The sequence below is a fragment of the Bubalus kerabau genome, chromosome 1 (genome assembly GCF_029407905.1).
Source record: "Bubalus kerabau isolate K-KA32 ecotype Philippines breed swamp buffalo chromosome 1, PCC_UOA_SB_1v2, whole genome shotgun sequence".
Lineage (NCBI taxonomy): Eukaryota > Metazoa > Chordata > Mammalia > Artiodactyla > Bovidae > Bubalus > Bubalus kerabau.
The window spans coordinates 84,561,603-84,577,000 of record NC_073624.1 but is presented as its reverse complement, the minus strand read 5'-3'; the positions used below and the strand labels follow the sequence as shown (position 1 = coordinate 84,577,000).

Below are 15,398 nucleotides of genomic sequence, written 5' to 3'. Positions count from 1 at the left end.
GAGAGAGAGATAGGAAAAAGAGAATCTTAAAAGCATTGAGAGAAAATAGCAAGTTACATACAAAGGAATCCCCATAAGACTATCAGCTGCTTTTTCAGCAGAAATTTTATAAGACAGAAGGGAGTGGCATGGCGTTTTCAAAGTACTAAAAGTACAACTGAGAAAACCCACCAAGCAAGGTTATCATTCAGAATTGAAAAAGAAATAAAAAATTTCCCAAACAGAAGTGAAAGGAGTTCGTTACCACTAAATCACCTTTAGAAAAAATGTAACAGGTTTCTTTAAATGGAAAAGGAAAGGTCAGTACTAGAAATAAGAAAAAAATTTCACTTGTTCCGTTCAGTTCAGTTCAGTCACTCAGTCGTGTCCGACTCTTTGTGACCCCATGAACCACAGCACACCAGGCCTCCCTGTCCATCACCAACTCCCAGAGTTCACCCAAACTCATGTCCATCGAGTCAATGATGCCATCCAACCATGTCATCTTCTGTCGTCCCCTTCTCCTCCTGTCCTCAACCTTTCCCAGCATCAGGGTCTTTTCCACTGAGTCAGTTCTTCACATCAGGTGGCCAAAGTATTGGAATTTCAGCTTCAACATCAGTCCTACCAATGAACACCCAGGACTGATCTCCTTTAGGATGGACTGGTTGGATCTCCTTGCAGCCCAAGGGATCTCAAGAGTCTTCTCCAACATCACAATTCAAAAGCATCAATTCTTCAGCACTCAGCTTTCTTTATAGTCCAACTCTCACATCCATACATGACCACTGGAAAAACCGTAGCCTTGACTAGACGGATCTTTTTGACAAAGTAATGTCTCTGCTTTTTAATATGCTATCTAGGTTGGTCATAACTTTCCTTCCAAGGAGTAAGCATCTTTTAATTTCATGGCTGCAATCACCATCTGCAGTGATTTTGGAGCCCAGAAAAATAAAGGCTGACACTGTTTCCACTGTTTCCCCATCTATCTGCCATGAAGGGATGGGACCAGATGCCATGATCTTAGTTTTCTGAATGTTGAGCTTTAAGCCAACTTTTTCACTCTCCTCTTTCACTTTCATCAAGAAGCTCTTTAGTTCTTCTTCATTTTCTGCCATAAGTAAAGGCAAATGTATGATAAAGGTACTAGATCAATCACTTGCAAAGCTAGTATAAAAAACAAAATAATAAAATTATCTCTATGTACAATAAAGTAATTAAGAAATATACCTAAATTAAAAGGTATAGAATATGATTCAAAAACATAAAACATGGAGGTGGGAATAAAATGTAGAATGCATTTGGGATTAAGATATCATCTACTTAAAATAGACATTTATATACACAGGTTATTGTATATGAACCTCATAGTAACCAAAAACCTATAATTTATACACAAAAAATAAAGAGAAAATAACACAAACATAACACTAAAAATAGTAAAATTACAGGTGAAGAGAACAGAGAAGAAGAAAGGAACAGAAAACTATCAAAACAACTAGAAAACAATTAACAAAGTGGCAGGAAGTACACATCTATCGATAATTATTTTAAATGTAATAAACTAAATGTTCCAATCAAAAGGCTTAGAATGGCTGACTGGATAGAAAAACTGAGAACTGTGTACATGCTGTCTACAAGAGACTCACATCACATCTAAAGACACAAACAAGCTGAGAGTGAGGGAATGGGAAAAGGTATTCTACGCAAATGGGGAAAAAAAGAAAGCTGAGGTAGCAACACTTACATCAGACAAAATAAACTTTAAAACAAAGCCTGTAAAAAGAGACAGAGTAGGACATGACATAATGATAAAATGGATCAATCCAACAAAAGAATAAGTTGCTTGTAAATATCTGTGTACCCAACTAAAATGTGCCTAAATTTGTGAAGCAAATATTAACTGACATAAAGGGAAAAATGACAGTACAATAATAGTGGGAAATCTTAACATCCCACTAACATCAGTGAATAGATCATTCAGATCAAAAATCAATAAGGAAACATTGGCATTAAATGATACATTAGACCAGATAAAATTAATAGATTTATATAGAATATTCCATCCAAAACCAAGAGAATACACATTCTTTTCAAATGCAGATGGAACATTCTTCAAGATAGATCACATGTTAGACGACAAAACAAGTGTTAATAAATTTAAAAAGATTGAAATCATATCAAGTATCCTTTCAATCACAATGTTATGAAACTAGAAATCAACTACAAGAATGAAATTGGGAAAACCACAAACATGTGGAGGCTAAATAAAATGTTTCTAAACAATCAATGGGTCAATGAAGACATCAAGGAAAAAATTTTAAATACCTAGAAACAAATCAATATAGAAACACACAATGTTCTAAAATCTATGGACACAGCAAAGCTGTTTTAATAGGAAAGTTTATAACCACACAGACTCAGGAAACAAGAAACAAGAAAAATCTCAAATAAAAAAATCTAACCTTACACTTAAAGGAACAAGGAAAAAAAAAAAAAGAACAAAGCCCAAAGTTAGTAAAATGTAAGGAAATAAAGCTAAGATCATAGAGACTAAAAAACAATAGAAAATATTAATGACACTAAAAGCTACTTCTTTGAATAGATAAACAAAATTGATAAAACTTTAACCAGATTTCGGGGGCAGGGAGGCCAAATAAATAATTTCATTTTATTTTATTTTATTTTTAAACTTTACAAAATTGTATTAGTTTTGCCAAATAATAATTAAAATTAGAAATAAAAGAGAAGTTATTAAGTGATACCACAGAAATACAAAGGCTCATAAGAGATTACTATGAACAAATATATGCCAACAAATAAGACAACCTAGAAGAAATGAATAAATTCCTACAGACATACAATAGAAAATCCAAACTAGCCAATCACTATCAATGAAACTGAATCAGTAATTTAAAGAAAACTCTCAACAAATGAAAATTCAGGACCAGACAACTTCAAAGACAAATTTTATTAAACATTTAAAGAAGTAGTAACACCCATCCCTCTCAAACTATTTCAAAAAATTGAAGAAGGAACACGTCTAAACTTGTTTGATAAAGGAAGCATTAATGTGATACCAAAACCAGATAAAAACACTACAAAAAAGAAAGCTACAAGCCAATATTCCTGATGAACATAGATGCAAAAATGCTCAATACAAATTAGCAAACTGAATTTTAAATTATGTTGAAAGAATCATACACCATGAGTAAGTGTGATTTAACCCTTAGGATTATCCCAGGAATGCAAAAATGATTCAATAGCCACAATCAGTGTGATACACCACCTTAACAAAACAAAGGATAAAAATCATATGATCATCTCAATAGATGCAGAAAAAACATTTGACAAAATTCAGCATCCATTTATGATTTTAAAAAAAACCTCTCAACAAAGCTGATATAAAGGGAAAATGCCTCAACATAATGAGGGCCACATATAACAAACCACAGTTGACATAGTATTCAATTTCTGAAAATCTGAGCTCTTTTCCTCTGAGATCAGAAGCATGACAGGGATGCTCACTGGCCTCTTTTCTTTAACATAATATTGGAAATCCTAGCCACAGCAATCAGTCAAGAAAAAGATATAAAAGTCATCCAAATTTGAAAAGAAGCCGCAAAACTTACTATTTGTAAATGACATGATACTATAGAAAATCCTAAAGATGCCATCAAAAAAACTACTAGAACTGATAAGTGAATTCAGTTAAGTTGCAGGATACAAAATCACCTGTGGCGGATTCATTTTGATATTTGGCAAAACTAATACAATTATGTAAAGTTTAAAAATAAAATAAAATTAAAAAAAAATCAGTTGTGTTTCTATACACTAAAAATGAACTAACAGAAAGAAATTAAGAAAATTATCCTTTTTGCAATGACATAAAAATTGAACCAAGAAAGTGAAAGACCTGTACTCTGAAATCTATAAGACATCGATGAAAGAAATTGAAGATGACACAAATAAATGGAAAGATACACTATTTTCATGGAATGGGAGGATTATTACTGTTAAAATGTCCATGCTACCCAAAGTAATCTACCGATTCGGTGAAATCGCTATTGAAATATCAATGAAATTTTTCACAGAACTGAACAAATAATCCTAAAAGATGTGTGGAAACATAAAAGACCCTTAATAGCCAAGTCAATCTAAGAAAGAACAAAGCTGAAAGTATTATGATCCTTGACTTCAGATTGCTGCTCCTGCTGCTAAGTCGCTTCAGTAGTGTCCGACTCTGTGACCCCATAGATGGCAGCCCAGTAGGCTACTCTGTCCCTGGGATTCTCCAGGCAAAAATACTAGAGTGGGTTGCCATTTCCTTCTCCAATGCATGAAAATGAAAAGTGAAAGTGAAGTCACTCGGTCGTGTCCGACTCTTAGCGACCCCATGGACTGCAGCCTACCAGGCTCCTCTGCCCATGGGATTTTCCAGGCAAGAGTACTGGAGTGGGTTGCCATTGCCTTCTCTGTTACATTTGACTATACTACAAACTATAGTAATCAAAACTCTATGGAACTGGCACAAAAACAGACACATATATCAAAGGAAGAGAACAGAGATTGCAGAGATAAACCCACATTTATATGGTCAATTAATTTATGACAAAGGATCTATGAATATATCATGGGGAAAAGACAGTCTCTACAATAAACGATTTTGAGAAAACTGAACAGTTACATGCAAAAGAGTAAGACTGGATGATTTTTTAACCACATACAAAAGTAAGCCTAAAATGGACTAAAGACTTAAATCTAAGACCTGAAATCATAAAACTCCTAGGAGAAAATATAGACAGTACACTCTTTGACACTGATTTTAGCAATATTTTTGAATGTCTCTCCTAAGGCAAGGGCAACAAAAGCAAAATAAACAAATGGAACTACATCAAACTAGAAGGCTTTTGCACAGTGAAAGAAACCATCAACAAAATGAAAAGGCCACCTACAGAATGGGAAAGATATTGCAAATGATATAGCCAACATAAGATTAATATCCAAACTATACGTTTTAAAAACTCAAACAATTCAATATTAAAAAAACAAATAATCCAATTAAAATTGAGCAAAGGACCTGAATAAACATTTTTCCAAGGAAGGCATACAGATGGCCCACAGACACAAGAATAGATGTTCAACATCACTAACCAACAGGGATAGTCAAATCAAAACCACAGTGACACCACTTTACATCTGTCAGAATGGTTATTATCAAACAGACAACAGAAAACAAGTTGTTGGTGAGTATGTAGAGAAAAGGCAAACCGCATGCATTGGTTGATGTGAATGTAAACTGATGCAGACACCAAGGAAAACAGTATAGAGGTTTCTCAAAAATTAACAACCATATGATCCAACGATTCCACTTTCTTTCATTCAAAGAAAATGAACTAACTTGAAAAGATACATGCCCTCCACCCCTATGTTCATTGAAGCATTATTTACAATAGATAAGATATGGAAGCAATATAAGTATCCATCAATAGGCAAATGGATAAAGAAGTTATATATATACACATGCATATATGCATACACATACCTACAGATAATGGAATATTATTGAGTCATAAAACGAGTGAAACTTTCCCATCTCGACAACATGGATGGTCCTAGAAGGCATTGTGCTAAATGAGATAAGTCAGAAAAAGAAAGCTAAATATCACATGATTTCACTTATACATGGAACCTAAAATAAATCAATAAATATAACAAAAACCAAAACAGATCCATAGATACAGAGAAGAAACTGGTGGTTGCCAAGGTAGGGGGTTGTAAGGAGGTAAGTGAAATGGGTGAAGCAGACTAAGAGGTACAAACTTTCACTTATAAATGTGTCACTGGGTTGTAATGTACAACACAGGGAATACAGTCAATAATATTGCAATAACTTGGTGTGATGACAGATGGTTACTAGACTTAACCTGGTGATCAATTTTCTATGTATAAAACTGTCAAATCACTATGCTGTACACCTGAGGCTAATACAATACTGTATGTCAACTATACCTCTATTTAAACAATTTAAAAGTTTAATATCATGTATGAAACGAGTTGCCAGTCCAGGTTCGATGCACGATACTGGATGCTTGGGGCTGGTGCACTGGGACGACCCAGAGGGATGGTGTTGGGAGGGAGGAGGGAGGAGGGTTCAGGATGGGAAGCACATGTATACCTGTGGCGGATTCGTTTTGATGTTTGGCAAAACTAATACAGTGTTTCAGGTTTAAAAATAAAATAAAATAAAAAATAAAAAAATACAGTAAATTCTGAGAGAACAGAGCAAGATCCATCTAGGGCTTAAAGTGAATACTTTGGGGGTGCATTGAATGGGGTTCTGGAGCTGTTGTAGTTCACTTTTGAGCTTGAGATGAAGAGAGGAAAAGGCCATTTGCCTGTTGGTGCCAAAGTGCTGTAACTAAAAACATTTCCCTGTGTATCAAGCCATTTGACTGAGCAGCGAGTTGCCAACACTGTTGACATTCTCGACATCTCAGAAAAAAATGCGCCCTGATTTCTAAAGTCTGACCTCTTCTCATGGCACAACTCACCCCATGCAGGCACTGCTAGAAGAAGTTTCTGAAGAAATGAATTGATTTTTAAAGCTGTTCTTTAAGAACAAATGTGACAGAGCAAAACCACTTCAAAAATCCCATCTCTATTTTTTTGGCTTGTTTTCAAGAGCTGCATGAATGTGGGAGAAATGGAATCAAGATGGATAATTATGAATTACATAAAAAGTAAATGACAGATTTGAGGGGGAGATGTTAACAAGTTCTTACTTCATTAAAAGAAAAACTGTCAATTCAATTAGTATTTTATTTCACTTCTGTGCATGGAAGGACACTTATCTATGCAACAAAACACGGAAGAAATTTTTATTTCATAAATAAATTCAAATTAATTAGCAATAATGTTCAGTTTCTTCTAAAACTGTATCATACTATGGCACAAAATACATTACTAAATATGCAATATTCCACAATTTGAAAGTCTTTTATTGGCTCTAATAATTATGTTACCACCCAATCTCAACATTTTTACTTAGGGGAAAATTCATTTTAAAAATTGTGTTCAAATTTTTTCTCTGTACTTAGCCATTTTTCTTCATTTTGCCTACTCACTTAAAACTAGAGCCATGAACTGTTTTGCAATAGCCAAGACAGGGAAGCAACCTAAATGTCCATCAACAAATAAATGGATGAAGAATATGTGGTATGTTTATGTACTGGAACATTATGTGATCATAAAAAGGAATGAAATAATGTAATTTGCAGCAACATGGATAGACCTAGAGATTATGATCCTAAGTGAAGTAAGTCAGACAGAGAAAGGCAAATATCAAATGGTATCATTTATATGTGGAATATTTTTTAAATGATACAAATAAATATGCACACAAAACAGAAATAGACCCACGAACATCAAATTTATGGTTACCAATGGGGAAAAGGAAGGGGGAGGTATAAATTAGGGCCTTGGGTTTGGCTCAGGTGGTAAAGAATCTTCCTGAAATGCAGGAGACCTGGGTTCAATTCTTGGATTGGGAAGATCCCCTGGAGAAGAGAATGGCTACCCACTCCAGTATGCTTACCTGGAGAATTCCACAGAAGAGCCTGGTGGGCTACAGTCCATGGAGTTGCAAAAAGTCAGACACAACTGAGTGACTAACACATACACACACATGGGATTAATATAAATACATACTATATGTAAAATAGATAACCAACAAGGACCTACTGTATAACACAAGAAACTGCATTTAACATTTTGTAATAACCTATAAGGGAAAAGGATCTGAAAAAAATAGACATATATGAATGTATAACAGAATCACTTTGCTATAACCTGAAACTAACACAACATTGTAAATCAACTATACTTCAATTTTAAAAAAAATTAGAGCATGACTAGAATGAGGGGAGTCTGTCTCTGCCAAAGCTTCTGAGCAGGTTTTTCTAAAGATAGTTAATCCTTGTAAGAGAAAGGAAATAGACCATGTTGAAAGTTTGCCTGGTCAATGTGAAGTGTTGGCAGAATTCCACTTTCTGCTGTGAAGGATTCTAAAAGGATGAGCTCATGTATTTAGTGTAGGATTTAACTCTCACTCTTGTCCCCTAAGGGATTCTTCCATTCATGGAGTTCCTCCTGAAACAGGACAGCAGATGAGTTTGGGCAACAATACCAAAGGATGTTTCTGGGTGAAAGTGGGTGGTATTGAATAATCAGCTTACCTGGTATTCTCAAAATTGTACTAAACATGGTTAAGTCTGGCTTGAGGGAACATTAGTTTAAAGCAGGTCAGTGTAGACATCTTCATGCTCTATAATCTATAAACAATGTCAGTCTCATTGCTGGATGCTTAAATAGAAGGGGCAGGAACAAGTTGATTTGCTGCTGTCTGTGATTCCAGTAACAAGGAAGGACTGGTTAGTGATACAGAAGTGACTGGAACCTTGGAAGAGAATGACAGTGTTCCCTGAAGCTGAACAAAAACAAAGAAAGAAGGAATGTTTTTTCCCTAGACTTTACATAGGATGTTTAAAAATCAGAGAAAAGAGCTTATGGAGGAAAGAAACTATAAAAAGAAACACATCTAAAGAAACTTAAAAATCACAATCCCTGATTTAAAAAGAACAACTTGGAGTGATCTCGATGAGAAAAAGGAAGAACTGAATTCAAGACTCGGACTGCACAGGCTGCTCTCAGAGAAGTTCCAAGTTTAGAAGAACCTGAATGTGACAACCCAGCAGGCCCCACAGCCTGGCACGTGCTTCCCCAGCCAGAACGCCTCTTCCCTGTGGTGGGCACTCCCACAACACAGTTAACAGCTATGATTTAGTGAGCATTTACTATGTGTCAGGGAAAGATACCAAACTGCTCTTGACACAGTGTTTAAACCTCACCATAACTCTGCAAAGTATTATCTCTAGTCTAAAGGTGAGACCATTGAAGTTCAGAAAATTTAACTACATGTTGCCTTAAATCTCACAGTTAATGAGCAGCAGAGCTAGGATCCCTATGAATGCATTTATTTGAACTTGTAAAGAACTTAGGAGGAAAGTGGTAGGGGAAGATGGGAAGGTGACATGATGTTCACAGAGGACAACAGTAATGGTGAGACTGAAAATCTTCTGTGCACATACTCTGCAGGTGTCATCTCTGCAGAACCAATTTCCATGGATTTCCCTGCATATATTATCTCACTTAGTCTTACTATCAACCACTGTAGGAACACTTATTACCCCATTTTACAAAGGAGGAATCGGATAAAGTAACCTAATCAAGGTTACACAAGTGGGATTTTGAACCCCCACTCTTTAGCAGTAGCTTATAATTCCTTCAAAAAAAGAAGCAGGACTAGCCAATTCCTCTTTACCATCAGTTAGGTACCGACAAAGGTTTGTTACCTATCTGCTGGCGGGCTGGCACTTTTCTAAGCACTGGAGATTCTGAAGTAAGTAAAACAAATACAGACAAATGAAAAGCTTTGCTTCTGTGGAACTTAATTTTTTTTTTTTTTTTTTAGAAATTAAGTCTTTATTGAATTTGTTACAATATTGCTTATGTTGTTTATGTCCTGGTTTCTTGGCCATAGGGCATATGGGATCTTAGCTCCCTGACCAGGGATCGAACCTGCACCCTCTTCATTGGAAGGCGAAGTGTTGACCACTGGACCAGCAGGGAAGTCCCAGAACTTAAATTCTTATAGGAGAGCCAGATAATATAAAATATCCATTAAGTTAGATAGTAATAAGTATTCACAGTACTAAGAAATTAAGCAAAGAAAGACAAGCAGGGAAGAGACTGAAAGTATGCACAGGAGAATGAAATTTTAGATAGGGGATCTGCAAAAGGTTTCACTGAGACATTTAGAGGCAGAAAGAAGCGAGGGCATAAGTCATGTCATCACCTGGATGAGGAGCACTTGGGGCACAGGAACAGCAAGTGCAAAGGTCCTGAGACAGTAGGATGGCTGGGGTATTTAAGGAGGAAGTGTGGCTGAAAGTGAGAGAGGAAAACTAGCAGGACAGGAGGCCAGACAGTAATTGGGCACAGACGTACCTGGGCGCCAGATCACATAGTTATGCACATGATTCTGGCTTTTATTCTGAGTGAGCTGGGGAGCCATTGCAGAGTTATAAGTAGAGGAATGAAAGGACTGGTTAGTGATACAGAAGTGTATCAGAAGGATACAGATCCTTCTCAAAACAGGATTTTGAGAAGGATCAGCCTGGCTGCTCTGTGGAAAACAGAAATGGAGCGAGGGTGAAAGCAGAGAGACTAGCTAGGGGGCTGTTGCTACTGCTAAGCCGCTTCAGTCATGTCCTACTCTGTGCGACCCCATAGACAGCAGCCCATCAGGCTCCTCTGTCCATGGGATTCTCCAGGCAAGAACACTGGAGTGGGTTGCCATTTCCTCCTCCAATGCATGAAAGTGAAAAGTCAAAGTGAAGTCGCTCAGTCGTGTCCGACTCCTAGCGACCCCATGGACTGCAGCCCACCAGGCTCCTCCATCCATGGGATTTTCCGGGCAAGAGTCCTGGAGTGGGGTTCCATTGCCTTCTCCAAGGAGGCTGTTAAAAATATCCAATAAGAGACAAGGGATGCTCAGCCAGGGTGGAAGAAGTAAAGGAGGTGAGGAGTGATTAGTATATTTTAAAAGCTGCACCAGTAAGGTTTGTTGATGTTCTGAGAAAAAATTTAAATCAATGACTCCAAGGTTTGGGGGCTAATCAACTAAATATATGGGATTGTCATCATAGAGGTAAGGGAGCAGATTTCAAGATGGGGAAGGGAGGCATACTGAGTGCTCAGTTTGAGCTTGTTCCATTTATGATTCCTATTTGATATCCGAGTAGAGATGCTAAGTAGGCAATTGAAGTGTGAAGTACAAGTTTAAAGTTCTGGGGAGCATCTGGGCTAAAGCCACAAATTTAAAAATCACCAACATAAAAATAGTACTTGAGGTTGGGAGACCAGCTAAGATCAAATGGAACAACAGAAAAGAGGAAAAAGGACTAGCCCTGGGGCATTCCAATATTTAGAGGTTCAGTTCAGTTCAGTTCAGTTGCTCAGTCATGTCCGACTCTTCGCGACCCCATGAATCACAGTGTGCCAGGCCTCCCTCTCCATCACCAACTCCTGGAGTTCATTCAAACTCACTTCCATCGAGTCAGTGATGCCATCCAGCCATCTCATCCTCTGTCATCCCCTTTACCTCCTGCCCCCAATCCCTCCCAGCATCAGAGTCTTTTCTAATGAGTCAACTCTTTGCATGAGGTGGCCAAAGTACTGGAGTTTCAGCTTTAGCATCATTCCTTCCAAAGAAATCCCAGGGCTGATCTCCTTCAGAATGGACTGGTTGGATCTCCTTGCAGTCCAAGGGACTCTCAAGAGTCTTCTCCAACACCACACTTCAAAAGCATCAATTCTTCAGCACTCAGCCTTCTTCACAGTCCAACTCTCACATCCGTACATGACCACTGGAAAAAACCATAGCCTTGACTAGACGGACCTTTGTTGGCAAAGTAATGTCTCTGCTTTTGAATATGCTATCTAGGTTGGTCATAACTTTCCTTCCAAGGAGTAAGCGTCTTTTAATTTCACGGCTGCAGTCACCATCTGCAGTCTTTTTGGAGCCCAGAAAAATAAAGTCTGACACTGTTTCCACTGTTTCCCCATCTATTTCCCATGAAGTGATGGGACCAGATGCCATGATCTTCGTTAGAGGGGAGGAAAAACCAGTCAAGGCTAAGTCTCTCTGTGTGGAGAAAAGTGGGTCAGAAGACACCAGAAGAGCAGGCATTCTAGAATCTAAGTGAAAAAAAATATTCCAAGAAAGAAATACCTACTTACTATGTTGTGCTAAGTCACTTTAGTCGTGTCTGACTCTTTGCAACGCTATGGACTCTAGCCCACCAGGCTCCTCTTTCCATGAGATTCTCCACGCAAGAATACTGGAATGGGTTTCCATTTCCTTCTCCAGGTGATCTTCCCAACCCAGGGATCAAACCCAAGCCTCCCACCTCTCCTGCATTGCTAGTGGATTCTTCATGCCTGAGCCACCAGGGAAGTTCCACTTACTATGGTAAATGACTCTAATAGGCCAAGGAGAAGGAGGATGATCATTGAACACAGGATTTAGCAATGTGGGTGATGCTGGGGACCTCAACAAAAGTACCAGTGGAGTGGGAAAGGGAAAGCCTGACCAGAGTCATGGAGAGCTCAAGTACAGACCACACACTCAGGGATTTTTCCAGTGAAATGAAATAAAAAAGTGGAGCCATAACTGAAGAGGAAATGGGGTCTCTGGATGGATGTGTTTAAGAGGAAGGAAATCAAATCTATATTCTGGTAGCAATGATCCAGTGGAAAGGCATTATTTGATCACAGAAGAGAACGAGGAGCATCCCTGAGTAGGACAGAGCAGGAAAGCTGGTACACAAGTAAAGGGAGCACACAGAGGGGCAGGCCTCACTTGTGGACACAGGCACAGGAGGGAGGGTAGGTGGGCTGGGGTGAACTTGTGGAAGCACCTTCTGACATCTTCAATTTCCTCAGTGAGGTGGAAAGCCAGGTTACCAGCTGAAACTCAGTGAGGAAGGAGGTGTTAAAATCTTGAGGAGGAAAATAAAACCAAAGAATTGTCTAGGAAAACAGAAAATTATGTTAAGTAAGAAAATAGAGTACAATTGACAAAATTAGGACCCACTTAAGGTTGTTAGTTGCTTAGTCGTGTCTGACTCTTTGTGACCCCATGAACTGTAGCCCACCAGGCTCCTCTGTCTGTGGAATTCTCCAGGCAAGAATACTGGAGTGGATTGCCATTTCCTTCTCCAAGGGATCTTCCCAACTCAGGGATTGAACCTGGGTCTCCTGCATTGCAGGCAGATTCTTTAGGATCTGAGTCATGGTGTATGCCAGGCAAGCACAGTTAAATGTTTTTCCTTAGCCATGTTAATGGCAGAACTTAGGCATGAAGGGAAATAATGAGCTGGATTTAACCAGGGCTAGAGTTCAGCCAAGAGAGTACAATAAAGCAAAGGAGAGTCATGGGAGTCAAGGGTGTACAACGGGGGGATAATAATGATTCATCATGGAATTTAAACAAGGTAAAGAGGGAAATGAGACCTAGGGATACTGGTGAGGAACAGTTAAAATGTGACAAAATGAATAGATTGAAACAGGGCTTTCATGTACACTTGTGAAGCTTGTATACTGCACAGAAGACCCTGGCTGAAAAAGGTTAAGGGGGGCTGAAATCTAGTCTGTGTCTCAAATCATGGGCTATGTCACCCAGTGAGGACACCTCTTTCTAATTCATCCACTCAGAAGGGCTGCCTTTGGGGTTTGACTAGTGGAGACCCTAGGTTGGAAATCCCGTTGCAGTCATGGGGCTACAGGAAGTGGGTTTTATTTAAAGATGAAAAATGTGGACAGAGAGTATAATATTTGAAATTAAGATTCTGGCAAGATCCAGGCCTAAGATAAGAGCAAGGTCTACTGGACTGTGACTGACTAAGAGAGGGAGTTGCTGACAAAGGACAGAGAACAAGATAATTAGAGGAGAGAGAGTAGAGAATCCTCTACCTGTCTATTCGAATTCCCAAGAGTAAAGAAAGAGTGATGAGGAAATGGCAGTGAGCCAAAGGTAATGTCTTCATGAAAGGAGGTTGAGTGGTCCAGGTTGTACCAACTGACCACAGTGAGGGAGTGAGGACTAGTGGGTGAATTAAGCTGAGCACAGAGATTCATTCATAGCTGAGTATGGAGAGAAATAGAGAAAGTATGGTCCAGAGGAGGAAGTGAGTAAAAGAATTTACCTCCTCACCTCCAGGTCCAGCAGTGCAACAAGGAAGGAAGAGAAAACAGCAGTCTTCCAAGAGGGCTGCAGGGAGGTGGTATCTTGGGAGAGCAAGAAGGTAAAGAGAAGATTCAGTGAAGCCTTGAGATTATGGGGGATTACGCTGGCAACTGACCTTAAATTCCAAAGGGCTCATGAAATCCTTTAAAGAGGAGATGTAGAATCATGGGGGAATTGGTGTCCAAGGATGAAGATGACTGGGCAGTCCTGGGCTTCTTATGATAAAGGACATGATGAGAATAGTCCTGGTGGTCCCAAGGCCACAGAGGAGGTAAAGAGGGTATGTGTTGACAGGGAGGTGGGGAGGGTGGAACCTGAAGAATTCTACAGCACTCTCGACTTTTACTGATGAAGACCTCCAAGCCAGCAGAGGGTAGTCTTACTCTTTTGCCCTTCTAACCTGGTGCTGTTCCATAGAGCTTTTTGTGATGGTGGAAATGTTCTGTATCTTCCCCACTCAAGATGGTAGCCACTAGTCACATGTACCATATTGGAAAGCACAGTTCTAACCCCATCTATGTCTCCAACTTTTTTGACCATTCTCTGTATTACCAACAGGAAACGTATTCCTTATTTGTCCACCAAAGAAAAAGTTCTTCAAATTATAAAGCATAGAGTGAACCACACAAAACAGACCAGAAGCCCAAGGAAACGAGTATTTTCCCTTTGAATAAATTGAAGTCTACAGTTATGGAGAAATTATTAGAGGTGATAATCAGAAATGTATACACTATCATAAAGCTTAAGCCTAACAAAGTTCTATTATAGAATAGATTGTTACAGAACTGATTTCTGACACCTACTAAAGGATGCTCACCAGAAGCCAGGATTGGCTCAGTAAGAAAATGTCATGGGACCTTCTCCAGGGACCGTTGTCCAATCACTCAGTAAATATTCTTTGTTGATAATGGCAGCACACTTTCAGCCCACCCATGCATTTCTATTCCAGAAACAGCCTAGATTCCAAGGGGCTCACAAGAGAAGAAGGGTGAACTGCACCTGGGGAACTAGCAGAAGAACAGCATATAAATTAGGTAGCTCCAGACTCAGTAAGAAAAAAAATAGAAGCACATCAGAATAGATTCAGAATAATTCAGTTGAGAACATCAAATGGAATCATTTCCATTTCCATCACTGTATACATGGGACACCAGAGAGAGAAGAGAGAGAAATAAAACCAGTTACTTTAAATGCTTCACTGAAAGAGAGAATAGCATCATTTTTCCCTCCTTTCCCAGTGGGTTTCATTACATTCCCAGCAGTGGCCGCAGCACTCTGCCTCTCAGACGCTCACCATTGTAGATGTTGGATGCGAGTGGTCCTCCTTAGCAAATAGATTAAAGACAGAGAGAGAACAAGGGATTGAATTTTGAGATCTCCTGCCGATAAGCTACACAGGAAAAAAGCAAAGCCTTTTCTTTTTTAATCCTATAAGAAAACACATATTTTTTTTCCTCATCTCCAGGAAACCACAGCCATCTGAGGATGGCGTGTGTGTTGTATCACCTGTCTTTCTCCCAAACGCAACATCTCCCTTCTTAAAGCCCCA

The 15,398-nt window shown here is 38.8% G+C and overlaps 1 protein-coding gene across 1 annotated transcript in view; it reads left to right on the top strand.

Moving 5' to 3' along the window:
- Positions 1-15,398, top strand: part of PRICKLE1 (prickle planar cell polarity protein 1) — a 266,282-nt gene that overhangs the window by 19,412 nt on the left and 231,472 nt on the right. The gene's annotated exons all lie outside the window — the stretch shown is intronic.